Below are 17,793 nucleotides of genomic sequence, written 5' to 3'. Positions count from 1 at the left end.
AAAACAGAACCCTGTGGGACACCAGCTGAAATACTGCAAAGCTCTGACGACGATTGTTTAATAACAACTCGCTGTTGTCTGTTGTTCAGGTAACTTTTAAACCAATTCAGTAATTTCCCGTCCACACCGTATGACTTCATTTTATATAGCAATCCTTGATGCCAAACTTTATCAAAAGCTTTAGAAAAGTCACAGAAAACGAAACAGCTAATTTCTTTATTTTCTAGTGAATTTAAAATACAGTTGTAAATTTCTAAAAGCTGGTGAACTGTTGAACATTTTGGAAGAAAACCAGACTGGTATTCATATATTAACTTATTTCTATGTAGGTGATTGAAGACATGTTTATAAACAACTCGCTCCATTATTTTCCCTACACAACTTATAAGCGATATAGGCCTATAGTTAGATGGTAGAGAACTATCTCCCTTTTTAAAAAAAGCAATTACATTTGCAGTCTTCCAGCTGGTGGGATATTTACATTGTTGTAGGGATTTATTAAATATTATTTTTAAAGGAATTGCTATTTTTTCAGGACACATTTTCAGCATTTTATGACTTATGACATCTGGACCAGATGCCTTATTAGGATCTAAAATTTTAATTATATCAACTATTTCATATTTTTCAATTACTAAATCATTTAAAACAATATTGGTTCTTGGTTCAACTTCAGGGATGGGAACACCTTCCTCCTCTAGGGAAGAAATTAGACTAAAATATTTATTCAACAGATTACATTTCTCGTCGTCTCCGTACACTACATCTTCCATACTTTCATCGTGAATAATATTATTAAGTGGTGGTAAATCACCAGAACCCTTATTGGATTTCATAAGCATTTTCATTATCTTCCAATAAGTTTTAGGGTTAGCCACGTTATTTAAGATGATATTATCCAAGCTTCTTTCAAATTTTTCTTTTGCAGCTTTTTTCAAATTATTTACTTTATTCCTCTGCTTTTTGTATTTATTAATGTCAGAATCTTTTTTAGTTTTTAAGGCGTTTTTACGAAATCGATCTCTTCTGCGGATTTCTTTCCTTAACTCGTTGTCAAACCATGGTCTGTCATTGTTTCGTATATAAACATGTCGAGTTGGGATGCTCTGCCTTGCGATGTCAAGGATTTTTTGAGTAAATGTATTGCACATCTCGTCGACATCCTCAACATCAGAAAAAAGTGCATCCCAACTGACAGAATCAAGTCCGGAAGAAAATTTTTTTAAATCTGCTTTATCGTACAACCAAATTTCTCTTTTGAATGATTTGGATGCAAATCTCGGACATTCTAAAAATATTAAAGAAGCATCGTGATCACTTATTTCCGACGGTAATTTAAGTACGTCGGCAACAGAATATTTAATTGTGTCGCTGATTATTATCGGGTCTAGTAATGTGCAACTGTGTCCAGTCACCCTTGTCGGTTTATTTATTACATTTTCTAAATTAAAAAGATTCATTGTATCATATAATTTATTATTATGGATTGAAAATAAATCAGAGTTCAAATCTCCTGTTATCACAATATTCTCGCTTAGTTGGTAACTCAATCCCAGCGAATAATTAAGTCTTGTCCAATAGTCATTGTCCGTCCACTCAGGCCTATAAGTACAACAAAGAAGAAATGACTGACCTTTACCTTTAATCTCTACCCATATTGTCTCATCAATGTGGTTTTCGAGTTCACCTTTACGTACGACGGATATATCATCCTTTACATAGATGACAATGCCTCCGCCGGCACTGTTACGATCCTTTTGGATTATATTCTTTGAAAATGAGGAAAGCTGCAAATCGTCAATGTTAACACTTGGATCCAAATGAGTTTCAGTTATAGTTAATATATCAAATTCGTCAGTAAAGTTTTGGAGAAAATTAAGCTTATTTCGTAGACTACGTATGTTTATGTTACATATGGATAGTGAGGTTTCATTTATGCTAGTAGAGTCAGTTATAATATCTATATTCGGACCTGGATTAGTCTCAATATTTCCTATAATTAGGATGACATTTAAAACAAATAGCAGAAAAACAATATCTATATTCGGATTTAAGCTCTGGAGAAGTGAGAGAGAGACGACGAGTAACGAGCATCTGAAATTGGTAAGTAATATTTCTTTTAAAGAGCTATCACTAGTTCGTGAGTTAAAGCTGCCGAGTCTAAAAGTGCATCTACATAAGTTAAATAACCCGATAGCTGCCCTATATTGTTCTATACAATTACCCATTGGGTTTTATCATAGAAATCATAATACATATAATAAGGCAGCAAAACGAAATATATAAATCACAACAACCACACACATCATCACATATAACTGAGGAAAAATTCAAAAAAGACAAATAAAAGAAAAATATACAAAACAAAAGAAACAAGGTTTGGAATATGAGAGAAAGCATTTGTATTTGAAATGGGAAATGATTTACTACTTGAAGACTTCGAACTTTTTTTAAAAAGCATTATACTGATATGTTGTTACGTGTAAAATCATATGGTTATGGAAGTTTACAAACTTCTTACCTAATTGCATTTAAGGATTATTGATTGATTGAGAAGAATTTATTAGTTCTAAATAAAATATTAAATTAAAGAAGTTAAATAAGTAAAAAAAGGAAACACCTATAAACTCAACATTTATGCATAGAGCCACGCAAGATGAAAACAAATACTACAAGTGACATCAATACAACAAAATACATCATATACATTACATGGTGCAGTACAGACAAAAAATAATAATAACAGCGATATAGCTACATTCGTATATGTAATTGCGAATTCAAATTTCAAGAAGTCTTTAATATTTTAGGACTTTCTAGTCAAACGCACCCGAATTTAAATAGATAACTTCATTCTCAGTGTCAATTAACGTCAAAAGAGGCCGTAAGGGTTTACAGTATAAAATAACTGCTTCAATTTTTTAAAGTAAAGCAGGTTTTTTCATCATTAATACGTTTTGATAATAATATCTTCTTTTATATTTCAATATCATTCAAAAGTGTTCAATATAGTTGTTCATACTTAGGTATTTGTTATCATAAATTTGAAACAAAAACCCAAGTATACGTCAGTGAACTGCATGTTTTTGCATGGTTATAACATTTTGTTTACATAAATCTTTAAAGGTGGAGGCATCTGAAGTTTTCAACAAAAAGAAGTCATATTACATTTATCATCACAGCTGTAAACTCTATCGGGTTTACAAAAATGTTTTATTAAATTTAGATTATTTGTATTGATTTTATTTAGGTGAGAAAAAAGCATTAAATATGAATAAAGTTTTTATTTTTTTTATTAAAGGGTACAAATTTTCACTGTTATATCCAGTTTAAAAAAAGGGGGGTATCACATATTATGTGTTTTTTCAAATGTATTTAGTCACTTAGGAACTTAAACAGACATCGTCACAATACGAGTTTGAAAATTATACTTGAATTGTCAAGCCTGGAATTATTAATATCAGTGGAAAAAAGAAATAAGTTGCAATTGTATGTACAAGTGAACAGGGGAAAGAGAGTGTGTTGGATAAATGATGTAACTAGCAGTTGATTGAAATTATTCAGATAACTAAAACAAAAACAAAGAAAAAAGCTTTAGTTGGATTAGACCATCTGTCTACTACTGAAATTTTCAAGTTCAGACAAACCCGTTTATGGTATTAACGACGGAAAGTCAATATACATTGTATAGCAATTATTTCAACAGCTCAAACTAGATAAGAAAAACAGTTATGTTTTGTTCAAACAGTTTTACTCTCCATTATTAGACTGTTGTGAGTTATTAACTTCATTTGTTTCTGGACTCCTATCAGTATCTGAACGTTGTTGGTTAGGTGATTCGGTAATGCCCCGTTCGATGTCAGAGATGTCATCAAAGCTATTTATCAGTTCCTTTCTACTTTTTTCAGCCCTTTTAACAAATATACGACCATCTGAAGTCCAATAGGCGTGTATTTGGTTGTTGTATTTCATCTGGGATAGTTTTTTTGTCAGGTCTGTTCTGAATTTGGTAAGATTCTCAGTTATGAAAATACCATCTTCGTTGTGTTTCAGATATTTTTTGTTTGTATATACCATGTCTCTAGTACGGTAAGACATAAATCTAACAATGACTTGACACTTGCCATATTTAGCTTTACCAATGACGTGACTTCTACTAATATCGTTAATAGAGAGGTCGAGGCCAAGTTGGCTGTTGCAAATACTTAGGATTTTGTCATCCGTATTGACTGGGTGAAGAATTTTTCCGTGTCCGTCAACTGGTACTTGGATGTTATGAAAGCGGAGACTGGTCCGACGAGAGTACTGCTCTTGGCTTTCTAATCTACTATCTATATCCTTGGTTTTTTTATGGAGTGCCTCAAGCTCCGAATCCCAAAGGTCCAAAATTCTAGAATTTTCCTTTAACTGAGTGTCTATTTTATTTATCCATATGAATTGTCTACATATTTTTTCTGTGTGGTCATTTATTTTGGCTTCATGTTCATTGACAGACTTTTTAATTGGTTCGACGTGTGCTGCGATGCATTTTTGCACTTGTTCTTCAATTAGTGGAGTTAAGGTTTCACTGATTTTTTCAGCCAATACTGGAATTATTGTGTTGAGAACATCTGGACTGGTGAGTGCTTCAATGACCTTGTCTGTAATGTTTTTACGTGTTGCTGGTGTCTTTTTTTCGATATCTCGTAGGTCGCCTATGGAGTTGCGACGCCTAATCTGTCGTGTATTTTGCTTTTGGGTTGCAGGGAGGTTATCTGGACTATCAGGGTTACACCTTTTGTTCATATTCAGAGATGGTGAATTAATAATAGGTTGTGAATTCGTTACCAAATGGTCAGAACTGTGTTCACTTTCTTTGGCCATGGAGGTCGCCATTGTTATTGTTTTGATTAGAACCCGTTTCAAAAGCGTTTCAAAAAAGTTCTCAAATGATATTGATTTGTAAAATATTACGAAGTTTTTACATTACATATATAGTCTGTTAGCTATGTAGCAAGTTTCGTCATCTAACTTTTACGTTATCCAGCTTAATATCCCATTTGTGGTTAGATATATTTTACACGTCCATAGCTGATAAGCGCATGCCCTAAAATGATGCTTGACAGTCTTAGGAAGGTAAACTTTGTAACCTAAAATTAACTCTCTCAATGGACCAATCAATGATCTTAGATCTTAGATACTCAATACAAGCGTCAAAACAAAATGAATACGAGAAATTATGAATTCTTCAATTAATCGAATCCATTAACTGTTACATATTACTCTCAACAGACCCGTTTCATACACATACTCATTAACGAAATTTTCTTCAATACACAGAATGATGACCATACTAATTGTAATGGTTATTTTAGATGAGTCTTTTTCTGATGAATCGGAGATCCAATTTGATTGACGTATTAAACTATCGATATACTTACGTGATAGTGTTGAAGATGAAAGCCCGTTACAACATTCAAATTATTACCAAAAAACTATATTTTGAATTAGATTACTTTATTTCAAATGAAGGCCACCCAGCATTCCAACACGAACAAATGAACAAACTCTCATTATTGAACCAACCTTCTGACGTTCATCACTCAGAAATTGATAATTTACTTGAAATCATAAGCTTACCAAAAACTGAAACCTTCCTTTCACTTTTCAGTCTTCCGCATGCGGAGTTTGTCACACGTTCCAACTTTAAACGTTCTATTATATTTTCATTCATATTATACTGCCTCAAATCTTAAATTCCCATATGAGACATTTGTATATCACAATCAGTTACGAGTATACAAATATATATATTGTTTTTTTATCTTATTTTATTTTTTGTATTCGTACTATATTTGAAAAGGAATAGAGGAACAAAAGATGTGTTAATCAAACATATATTACACAGATTCATCGCCATTGAAGCGGACAATGCGATATCAAGATTTTTGTTATCAGATTTTGAGAAGCTAGTATTACAATATTACAAAACATGTTAAATTTGAATAAGATCGATGAACGAAGTATACAAATGTACCGTTTCAAATACCTTGAAAATGTAAAATTAACATTATAGATATGTAGATTGCAGAAAAGTTAGGGAAACATTATTTTACTTTGTAACTTAATTTTGGTGGACTTCAAATTCCCGATTGTACTAGTTCTTTGGTGATCAGCTTTTTGTTAATGACGTGATTTCTAAGACTAAAGTATCAAGTGTGCAATGCCAAAATAAATATATAGTAACGACAAAAATTGGGAACATATTAAGTTTTCAAATCTGTATAGCAATACAAAATTAGTTATATTTTGATAACATATACAGATCTGAAGAGTCCAGCAATTTCCGTCCGATTGTTACAGTTTATTCTTATGCGTTGTATCAGTACAGGGGTTGAGCGCTCACAAACATGTCCCCCTCCCTAGCAATCAGTATCTACTAGTATCTGACCCATGTTAGGAGCCCATAGTTCATTTGATGTCTTTTTGTCGTTGGTTGCAGTCTGCCTGAACTGTTTTTAGATTAATGTTGCAATATAAATCAGACCGTTTGTTTCTTTTACAAATCTTTCACAATTTGTCATTCCTTTTTTTTAACTTACAATACGGTATGGGTTTTTTAGCTTACAATACGGTATGGGTTTTGCTCTTTGCTCATTGTTGCATGCCGTACAGCGACCTGTAGTTGTTCACATCATTGTTTTTATCTAGGGATACTTGAGTCATTCATACCATTGGCAATCATTACACATTGCCTTATAATGTTCATTTTCATACACTTACTTCAATCAGTATCTACTAGTATCTGACCCATGTCAGGAGCCCGTAGTTCATTTGATGTCTTTTTGTCGTTGGTTGCTGTCTGTTTTAACTGTTTTAGGTAAATGTTGTAATATAAATCAGACCGTTTGTTTCTTTTACGAATCTTTCACATTTTGTCATCCCTTTTTTTTAGCTTACAATACGGTATGGGTTTTTTAGCTTACAATACGGTATGGGTTTTGCCAGAAGTTCATTACTAGAGCTTGTAATGGACTTCTGGTTTTGCTCATTGTTGCATGCCGTACAGCGACCTGTAGTTGTTCACATCATTGTTTTTTATCTAGGGATACTTGAGTCATTCATACCATTGGCAATCATTACACATTGCCTTATAATGTTCATTTTCATACACTTATTTCAATAAGAAATACACCAGTTATAAATGATCAAAATGCTGTATTAGTGAAAATATCCATGTATTTAGCGTATTTGATAAATATTCAAACAGATAGACGTTACTCAAATGGAAACTATATAGTTCGTGATAGAATAATTGATGTTGCACTATTTATACAAAACCATTCAAAGAAATGAATAAAATTGTGTTAAAATTTCACTTTCAGATATATTTTAATTGAGACATCTCATATCTCTGTTAACTTCGAATTAACGCCCCTTTTCATTTCTAGATCATTTAGAAACAATTAGTCAAACAAATATTTATCCTCAGCCATCATATCCTTTTTGTAAATCTTATATTGCTAATGATTTATGTTGTTTTCAGTTTCTCTTTTTCTGTATTTCTTAAAAAAGAAGTGAAAAATGCAAAAAATGCAAAAAAAAAAAAACAAAAAACAAAAACAAAAAAACAAAACAAAAACCGTATTAATAGTTTTTCGAGGGCAATAACTCTTATAAGAATTTAGCTAGATGTATCTATGTCATTATTACGACAAAGTAATGTCGTTATTACGACACAACAATGTTGTTATTATGTCTTTGTATGTCGAAATTACAACATAAATCATATTTCAATGTGGCTCTAACCGGCTTCCGTAGAAGTTCATACAGCATTTATCTATGTTGGTGCAAGAGGAATGAAGATAAAAAGAAAACTATAAATGTTTGACCATATACAGAACAAAAATGTTCCTGAATTAAAATATAGTCCTGTCCCTCTAACATTCAAAGTATTGCACAATATCGCTAGCTAGCGAAATGATTAATTTTTTTAGTATCCTGCAGGTTGTCGTTCACTCCTCAAATATTTATTCCATCTACAATTAAACATAAACATTAGCTCAGTCTTGGCCTTTCAATTCTAAAACTAGACATATAAATTCAAACCCAAATCTTAATTGAACAAAAAAAAAGGCATTAGAAATCTAGACCCAAGGCTCCGTGTTGAAGGCCGTACTTTGACCTATTATAATAATTGTTTACTTTTTACTAGGGATGTCAACTCAGTGAAGATTTACTAATCGAGTACTCGTTGGATTTACCGAGCGATACTCGAGTACTCGCTCGAAAAAACATCTGCAAAATGGAAACACATACCCATTTTACGTATTGTGGGACGTTGTCTTATGGACGTAAAACCCGCAACATTATTACCCAGGACTAGATAATAGTCCAAAGAATTTTAAACCACAATTAATAGCTCATTTACTACATGTACTAATTATGTAAATTGGCAATAATCTAATCAATTAATTAATAAACATCTATAGAAAAACGATTACTCAAACAATAGTATTTGGTAATCATAAAAATTACATTTAATGACAAACAAAGAGGTGATGATTAGAACTTGCTGATGCCTTTCACCATTTTCTGAGGGTCGACACAGGGTGCAACGAATTTGTTCTTATTAAGAAATATTATCTTGTCAACTTTTCCTGTGACGAATCGATTTCTCAACATTGTTACGTAACTAACAGTCCTGTTAATGAAAATATTTGCTCTGATGGTACAGAGGAGGTGGAATGACAAATAAAAGATTAGCTAAAAGTGTAAGCCTTGGAAAAGTGCCCTTGTTCATAGCCTACCTATGTTCGGAGGAATTTTAAATGACAATTAAACGCAAACATTCGAAACGTATTATAATTTTGATTAATATTTAATTTCCCTGGAGGCGCTCTTAATAAAAATATCATTTCTCTAAGAAGGCAACAACATTCTAACAGGAAACCGATTAGTCGAGTATCATTTTGGTATTCGATACTCGGTACTACCGAGCGATACTCGAGTACTCGTTGACATCCCTACTTTTTATACATTGTGACTTGGTAGAGAGTTGTCTCATTGGCACTCATACCACATCTTCTTATTTCTACCTAAAGGAAATTTATTGAATTTAGAATACACGTCTCCTTATTCTTTACATTTACATTCTATTAAGATATCAAAACGATTCTAAATACAGGTAAAACACACATCGACATCATTCTCGTTTCTCTCCATCACTCTTTCTTTCACTTTTCATGTATTTCAGTTAAGCTTCGTAATATTACCGTTGTCCTTATTGTATAATACATACTTACTTCAGTGTTACTGTAAAATGCGTGTCCGCATGAACTTTCTTTCAAAAGATAATCCTTTATCTTATCAAAATCTTCAGAAATGTACTGCTTTTGAATTATTGTCTTCCCGTACTCTTATTCGCCGATAGCTTTTCCGTATGCAGCTACCTTAACATAGAAACATCTTCAGTTCTTCTGCAACCACAACCACACAGCGCAAATCGGAGGGAAACACCGTGATGGAAGAAAGGGTACGCAAACTTGGAAGTTAGGAAGTGTTAATTGATTCTGAAAGAAAAAAAATCATACACCAAATAATTCAACAGCTGTTATCACGAAGAGTAACATACAAAAGAAACGCTTGGAAAATGTATATAAAAAAATCAAACATCGCTTTTGTAACGGGGCTCTATTCTGCATGTGTGTATTTTGATTTGATTTTTGATTTTTGGTGTTTTAACGCCACTTTTAAGCACCGCTTTTGAGCTATTTCCTGGCGGCCAGTTTTTATTGGTGGAGGAAGCCGGAGTGCCCGGAGAAAACCACCGACCTTCGATAGGAAAACTGACAATCCTAGTCAATTAAGATTGGAGTCGAGTGCACCCGCACGAGCGGGGTTCGAACTCACAACCTCAGTGTTGACTGGCTAGTGATTACAGTAGTAACTACTTAGACCACTCGGCCACCGAGACCGCCTGTGTGTGTTTTGTAACTTGTCATTATTTCGGATCTATGTATCCGGGATCGATTAATCCATGTGTTGGACGTTAACATAGGGAACCAGCTATAATGTAAATGTTTCTCCATAAGCTAACTACTGTCTATACATAAGTCTATTTAATGTTCACATGTTTAATGGTTATAGATCTTCATATAACAGTACATGCATTATACATAATAAAATGCTTCGCCGAGCGCAGCCTGATACGACCGCAGAGGTCGAACCCTGAACAGTTGGGACAAGTTTAGACACAATATTCAAGCTTGATACTGTCTGAATTTGGATTGTGATCAAATTTTTGACATAATATAGGTTTCTGACACAAAATAAATGTGGTAAAAGATCTTAAAAACTTAAAATGGAACATTAAATTTACCAAGTATGGTCTGATATCCAAAATCTAACAACATGGTTAGATTCAGCATATAAAAAAAAAACAATAAAAATTTTAATTTTAGTTGAAATCAAACAAAGTTTAATTTTGAACCCTTCAAACCTTAATATGGACTAATTTCAAAACAGGGCCCAAAATAAATAATCTAAATGCACAATAAGATTCAGCATATCATAGAGCCGCAATAATTCAGTTTTTGATGAAATCAAACAAGTTAATTTTGGACCCTTTGGACCTCAATGTAGACCAATTTAAAAATGGGGCCCAATATCCAAAATAGTAATACAAGGTTAGAACCCCAAAAATTAAAGACTTAATTCAATCCCATTGAAATTGGTTAAAAGATTTGTATTTATTTTCAATTGAAGATTTCTTGCTATTGCGTAGTACTGTGCTATTGCGCAATACTGTGCTGTTGCACAATACTTAGTTAATCTGTTATATATAATAATTTACACACCCTGTTTGGTGTGTATCTCCTGTTATATCAGTATATGTTGCTTTTATATAAATCAGAAATAATCAATGTAAATGGAAACATTTTGTGGAAAAAAACAAAAAAAATTATGAAAAAATAAATTTCCTCCAAAAATGTGTCCCCCTAAAATTTTTTTTTTTAAAATCTTGCAGAAAAAAGTATGAACCTCAAAAAAATATTGAAAAAAAATCCCCCTCCTACAAAATATTTTTCAAAAATTTTGAAGAAAAAAAAAATGAACCCCCAGAAAAAAATTTGTAAAAAATCATCCCAAACTCTTTGACCCCCCCTCCCGATTTTTTTTGAAATTTTGAAGATTATTTTCTTTTCAGGAAAAATGTACAATTTCAGAGAGTTTCATAAACTTTAACACAAGTTATTGTCTGGAAACTAGAAAAATGCTTGTTTTTGCCCCCTTTTTTGCCCCTAATTTCTAAACGTTTGGGGCAATTACCCCCACACTCAATCCCAGCCTTGCATATATACAACATATGAACAAACTATAAAAATCAGTTGAAAAGGGCTTAACACAAAGCACAGAAACAAGTAACACAAACACAGAGTGGACGTGGCATGGTACTTATACATCCCCACAACAAAAAGACTCTTAGTACAGAACTGAGAGTACTCGCAGTTACTGACAGCTAGTTCAAAGCCAATAACAACTAATTGAAAAATCATGCATCTAAGACTAAAATTGTTTATTAAGACTTCGGCAATGAAACATGATAATTAAGTAGCAGGCAAAGTTTTTCACTGAATGAAATCCTTTTTTGTCAATTACTAGTATATGTTATTGATTCGTAATGAATAAAATAATGTGAAAACAATGTAAAAACAAATCGTGCATAGAGGACTTAGTTTAGTATATAAACATGCGTTGGTTCAATAATTTCCTTAATATTGTACATGTAATTTTAAGAAACTCGTTTCATATGACTTTAAATGTACTGTTATAAGGATTGTATCGTAGAGGAGACTTGATACGTATGTTTTACGTACTTTGATCCAAAGAAATATACTAGGCAACAAAAGAAACGATACAATATTATAATAAGATGTGGTATGATTGCCAATGAAACAACTGTCCATCAAAGTTCAAATGAAGTTACTGTAAGGCAATCATGAATCTTCGCAAATGAAATTGGTGTTTTTCATTGGATAATTAAACAGTGTTTCCTATCTATCATATTTTATGATAAATTGGAGTCCAGACTTGTATATTGTCACTTTTGTTGACTAGTATATATATTTAAGCTATCAAGTTTCGCCTTATCCAGCGTGACCTATAAAGGCTAAAAAAGATCAAACGACAATTGTGTTTTCACCGTAGAGGTAAGTAAATTACAAACGTTTATTCTAAGGACACCGTTAAGCTGACTGACAACCAATTGAAAAATATATAAAGACACAAGCAATCATAAACCCAATACTAAAAAGATTTATACATCAAATAAATACCTTGAATCACAAGGAATTTCAATGCATAATACAGTCATATATATCAGAGATTTTACCCAAGAAATTAACATTGATGTACCTAAAACTAAAATCTAAAAGATGTAAAAAAAAATAACAACTAAAGACTTGAACAAAGAAGGTTTTAAGCAACTTTTATTCGGAATTGATCGAAAATAAGATAAAAACAAGAATTAGAGAACTTACCAATAGAAAAAGTTCGATGACTTAATTTACCCGGAATCAAGGAATATGTCTTTCCTCTTAGCCCATTAGGTTCAAGTGAAAATTGAACCATACTTTCAAATGGGAACGTTGGTTTTAATGAAAACAAAAAAATATTATTGACACACAATTATTATCTATTTTTTTATTTGTATTCATTTCTTATTTACCTGTTGTTTTTTTCAATATGTCACCAAATTCTATGTTGAGTATATTAAAGCAAACACGCTTAATATTACCGGCAGATAAACAAGCACACACAACTGACTTGCATTCATTGTGTGCAATTAAAAACTTTAAAAAACCTATGTTGATTGATATAGACCAGTACAACAATTTACAGTTGTTTAAACTAATATAATTATATAGCCAAATGTTGTGTTGAAAATTAGATAAATAAAGATGTTGCTTCCTTCATGTCATTTATAGATCCGGTATGTGACCTAGCTAGATTTCCGATTTAAGGAGGATTGTCACTGGAATTAACCTTTCATTGAGGAAGTACGTCTAAACACTTTAGAATTGTTTCATACATACAGTTTCCTGTTTAACACATTGATTTTTATATAAGATTTGAATTTCTATACATACACGACTTCTGTAATGGTGTTGACGTTTTAAATAGAGGTACATTTCCATGTTCAGTTAAAAATCGTTTATTTGAATGTAAAACTTTTTATTTAGGAAGTATTTATACTTCTTTACTATATTTCACTATTATAGAAAACAGGTATTTAAACAATTTTAGTCGAATGAGATGACTAACATTTGTATGTTATGCATAATTAGTATTTAACTATATATTTGAAATTTGTCAAAGGGTTTTCGGGTCGAGGTCGTGTCGTAAAGTTTGGCTTCGAAGGACACAATAGAATATCCGCCATGTAGGTAATTTATCCGTCATTTTTTAAATTTTGATTATATTCTCCTTGACTGCCGTCTCATTCTTAAAAAAATATATAGGTTTTGATAATATTGATTTTTTTCTATCCACCCTAAGATTCGCATTGGACCGTTTGCATTTTACTTCATCAGTTGAACATAGAGTTGAACATGTACATAGTTTGCGCTGTTTTAAAAAAGAATATTTTCATATTTTAACAAAATATTCCTTCTATGGAATTCAAAATATAACTTGGCTTTCAAAGTCATTCATTAATTTTTCCATGCTTGACGGTTTGGATATGGCTCATGGCAGCGGCCAAGTTTGTGATACAGATATAATCATATTTCATTCAAGTCATTAAAATAAAACTTAATCCCGAGTTATGCAATCTTTTGTCATTTTCTTGTGTTTTTGTTTAGTATTCCGTTTTACCCAAGATGTGAATTGTGAAATGTTAACCTCTCTCAAATCTATTAGGAACTGCCAGGAGAACTGTATGGCTATTTACCAAGATACAGTTTTTGACAGTTCTTACCGTGAACTCTTTCTGATAGTTTTACCCAGAAACAGATTATGACAGTTTTATCTCTAGAACAGTTTTGGACAGCCATATATAGGAAATTGTTTATCTATTTAATTAATCTAACTCATTTTAAATAATTCATTTTATTCGTTAATTTATTTATTTACAAATATAACGGTTTATATAGAAAAAAAAAACAACACTTTATAAATTGTATGCGTCTAAAGCACGTTTTGGGATTTACCTTCATCAGGAAAAGTTCAAAGCCGAATATTTGAGAGCCAATGCTGTATAAAAACCGAAACAGCTGAAGAGCTGTAGTGTATATCAATAATGGACCTGAAAATAATAGCCTAATACAATTAACAAGAAACGGAATAGAGAATTGAGAAAAAATTAATAAAATAAAGTAAAAAAAAACCCAAAAAATGAAATACTGTAATAATAATAATAATCTTTATTCTCATAAACCATAAGTTACAACGGTCAATAGGTCGTTATTTAGAAATGAGGCTGAACATCGCAGCTGAGTTAAAATTATACGCAATTACCGCGGACCATACATGAAATGCTTAGGTACAGTCTTTGTTTCGTCAAGTGTACGGATAGAATTATCAAGTTTGTTCCATTCTCTGATGGACGATGGAATAAATGCAGATTTTGTTAAGGATAGTCTACAAAAGGGGGCTATTAAATCATTGCTATTACGCAGTGGATAAATAGTTGTACTTTGTACAGTTGGTGGAATTAAATCACATAAATATTGTGGAGCGAGACCATTGACTATCTTATAAAATAATTGGGATTTTCTTCTGTACCTCCTACTGTGTAAGGAAGACTTGTAATAAATCGTGTCCGTACTGACTACATCAAGCTGATACATAAACAATGTAGATATCTATTTCTTTGCGTATTTAAATTAAATACCACAATTTCCTTTTCATAAGAGTCAGCAGAACGGGGTAAACAATGGAGTTGTTAAGTTATTGTAGTAACTGTTATATTCCATTACTCCACGAGTGAACTGAGAGATCGATTACGAGGAGGGCCTGAATTATTGCGTTTTTATTGTGGTGTGAATTGAGAGCATATGTAAAAGTAATTTACGGAGAGATTTGCGACATAGTATGATTATTCAAAGATGTTTAGAGACTATAATGTTGTTAGACAATCAAAGTTCACTAACGAAGCTGTCATACAGTGAATTTGAGAGAATATTGGAAGACTTCTGGCGTGAAATTAATTCATGGGAATTTGGTTCTACTCTTTGATAGGTCGAAAATATAGTTTCACCTTTAAACCATATATTGTGTTGAACCTCAAACTTATACGAACAGGTGTTAGATATGTCCTTAATTTGCTGTATAAAATGTGATAACAGGGGAAGGGAGATGAGGGTAAAACCCATTATAAGAATAGATTATGACTAATGTACTGTTAGAATGGCCTACTTTTTTTGGAAATTTCTCAAACAGATTTTTGTCATATACCTGACTTGTTACAACTTCTTTCCATGTTGTCCGGTTATAAATATAAAACTTATTAAGAAATTAGAGTTTCACTCCCCGAGACAAAGTTGACCTAAGATGGATTTACTCCCCCAGACAAAGTTGACCTTAGATGGATTTACTCCCCCAGACAAAGTTGACCGTAGATGGATTTACTCCCCCAGACAAAGTTGACCTTAGATGGATTTGGCTATTACATAGATCCTTTTTGGTCGTATAGCTCTTCTTCTGTGTCGGTACCTATACATCCTTGGCTGTCAAATATTTGGCTTTGAGCGTTCCTGATGAAGGTAAATCCAGAAAAGACCTAAGCTTAGGACGCATAAAGTTTTTAAAGTGTTATTTTCATTTTTTTTAAAGTTCCGTTTCCTAGAAAACTATGACAAATATCACTGATATTTCATCAGTAGGGCTTATTCCTGTTTTAAAGTAGGGTCACTGTGACTCGAGAGGATAAAATAAGTGAAGAGTTTGGACTTGTTTTTTTATTTTTTTTCTGATTTCGCTCAACTTCCCTAGATATCGTCACTTGTGGAAGATAAATGACAATTTGTAACTGTAATATAACTGAAGTGGACTTACAAAGTTTAAGTACAATCCCTTAATATTTCCTTATTCAAAAATAGTTGACAAATCCTACAAAAAAATCATGTCACAAAATATATCTAATGATATTATCATACTGAACATGAAATATTTATTTCAGGTTGCAAATACGACGGAAGATAAATGAACTTGCACTTTCGAAAGTTCTATTTAATCTTGATACCTAGCTTTAACCTGATTTGTCGAATCTTTCTATTACATTCAACCAACCACAAAAGATTTTTTCTTGAAAGCTAAAAAAAAAAAACCAAAAAAAAACACTTTCTTTGCACTGAAAATGATGACTCGATCAGTGGTTGTTTATTTACTTCCTTTTATTGTTTTTTTTATATTAATTCATAGAAAGTGTATCCATATAGTTGTTTTTTTCTTTGAATAGAATAAACTATGAAACCTTTGTATATTGTCAGCTGCTGTAGTTGGCACGGTTAGTTAGCTAACTTCTGAAGTTACGACTGGTTCTTAATTGTGGTTTTAGTAACAATGATATGAATGTCGTGTGTCGTATGTAAGTAACAATGATATGTGTGTCGTGTGTCGTATGTAAGTAACAATGATATGTGTGTCGTGTGTCGTATGTAAGTAACAATGATATGTGTGTCGTGTGTCGTGTGTCGTATGTAAGTAACAATGATATGTGTGTCGTGTGTCGTATGTAAGTAACAATGATATGTGTGTCGTGTGTCGTGTGTCGTGTGTGGTTTTAAGTAACAATGATATGTGTGTCGTGTGTCGTGTGTCGTGTGTGGTTTTAAGTAACAATGACATGTGTGTCGTGTGTCGTGTGTGGTTTTAAGTAACAATGATATGTGTGTCGTGTGTCGTATGTGGTTTTAAGTAACAATGATATGTGTGTCGTGTGTCGTATGTAAGTTAGAATTAATCTATTTATCTATAAATTTGTTTCCTTTTGTTTATTGTTGTATTGTGTACTAAACAAAAACATAGTGTTTTATTCCAAAACTTTGCTATGATGAAAAACTTGGCAATGATGAAGAGTATTCCAGGAATATATACCATGATATCATACTAAAATTTCAACGGTAATCAAATGTATATAAACTGATAAAAGCTTATTAATTAATACAATGACAAATTGGCTCCAATTTGAAATATGGTAGACGTTTATTATAAACTATTCAACCGGAAGGTAAGTTCACAAAAAGTTGATTACAAATTTGACATTTTATTTCAATAATGCTTTAGCTAGAAAAGGTAATTTGATAATTTACGACTGGGATAAATGTTTGTTACCGGTATGGATTTAATATTCATGGGTACAGGTTAAATTGCAGTATGTTATATTATTATTTTACTAATATATTATCATTTTCATCTGAACTGTGTTTCTAGTGCAATATAATACTTACTAGCACTATATTGTCTCTGTATGACACACTATATTAATCTAATTAAGAATTTCTTTATTTCAGTGTATTTCCATCAGCTTGAACCTTATTTCTAGGGATAATCAGTCCGTGATGTTGATAGGGAACGTCGCAAATTCACTTATAGTATTTACAAATGCAAAAAGTAGAATTTTATACAGGTTTGATCGATTGATTGCTGCTTGCTAACATCAAGTGACAAATTCCTCATGCATATTTAGGACAATAAAAAAATAACAATAATCCACTGAATAGATAGGTTCTGCAGAGTGGTTAGACCAGGATGAGCTCACGAGCTTAGTTTCGACTGCAGCTAGAACTGTAGAGCATGTTAGACAACGAC

General features: G+C 32.2%; 1 protein-coding gene across 1 annotated transcript in view; it reads left to right on the top strand.

Annotated features, from left to right (window-relative positions):
- The first annotated feature begins 12,056 nt into the window (after positions 1 to 12,056).
- The window catches only part of LOC127737849 (cytosolic phospholipase A2-like), a 44,345-nt gene continuing 38,608 nt past the window's right edge, over positions 12,057 to 17,793 (top strand). Inside the window, exons 1-2 of the mRNA XM_052248794.1 lie at positions 12,057 to 12,191; positions 12,969 to 13,040. The gene's annotated coding sequence lies outside the window, so the exon portion shown is untranslated. The remainder of the gene's footprint in view (positions 12,192 to 12,968; positions 13,041 to 17,793) is intronic.

This window comes from Mytilus californianus, unplaced genomic scaffold (genome assembly GCF_021869535.1).
Source record: "Mytilus californianus isolate M0D057914Y unplaced genomic scaffold, xbMytCali1.0.p SCAF_4, whole genome shotgun sequence".
Lineage (NCBI taxonomy): Eukaryota > Metazoa > Mollusca > Bivalvia > Mytilida > Mytilidae > Mytilus > Mytilus californianus.
The sequence above is the reverse complement of the archived record's forward strand: the minus strand, read 5'-3'. Positions and strand labels throughout refer to the sequence as shown.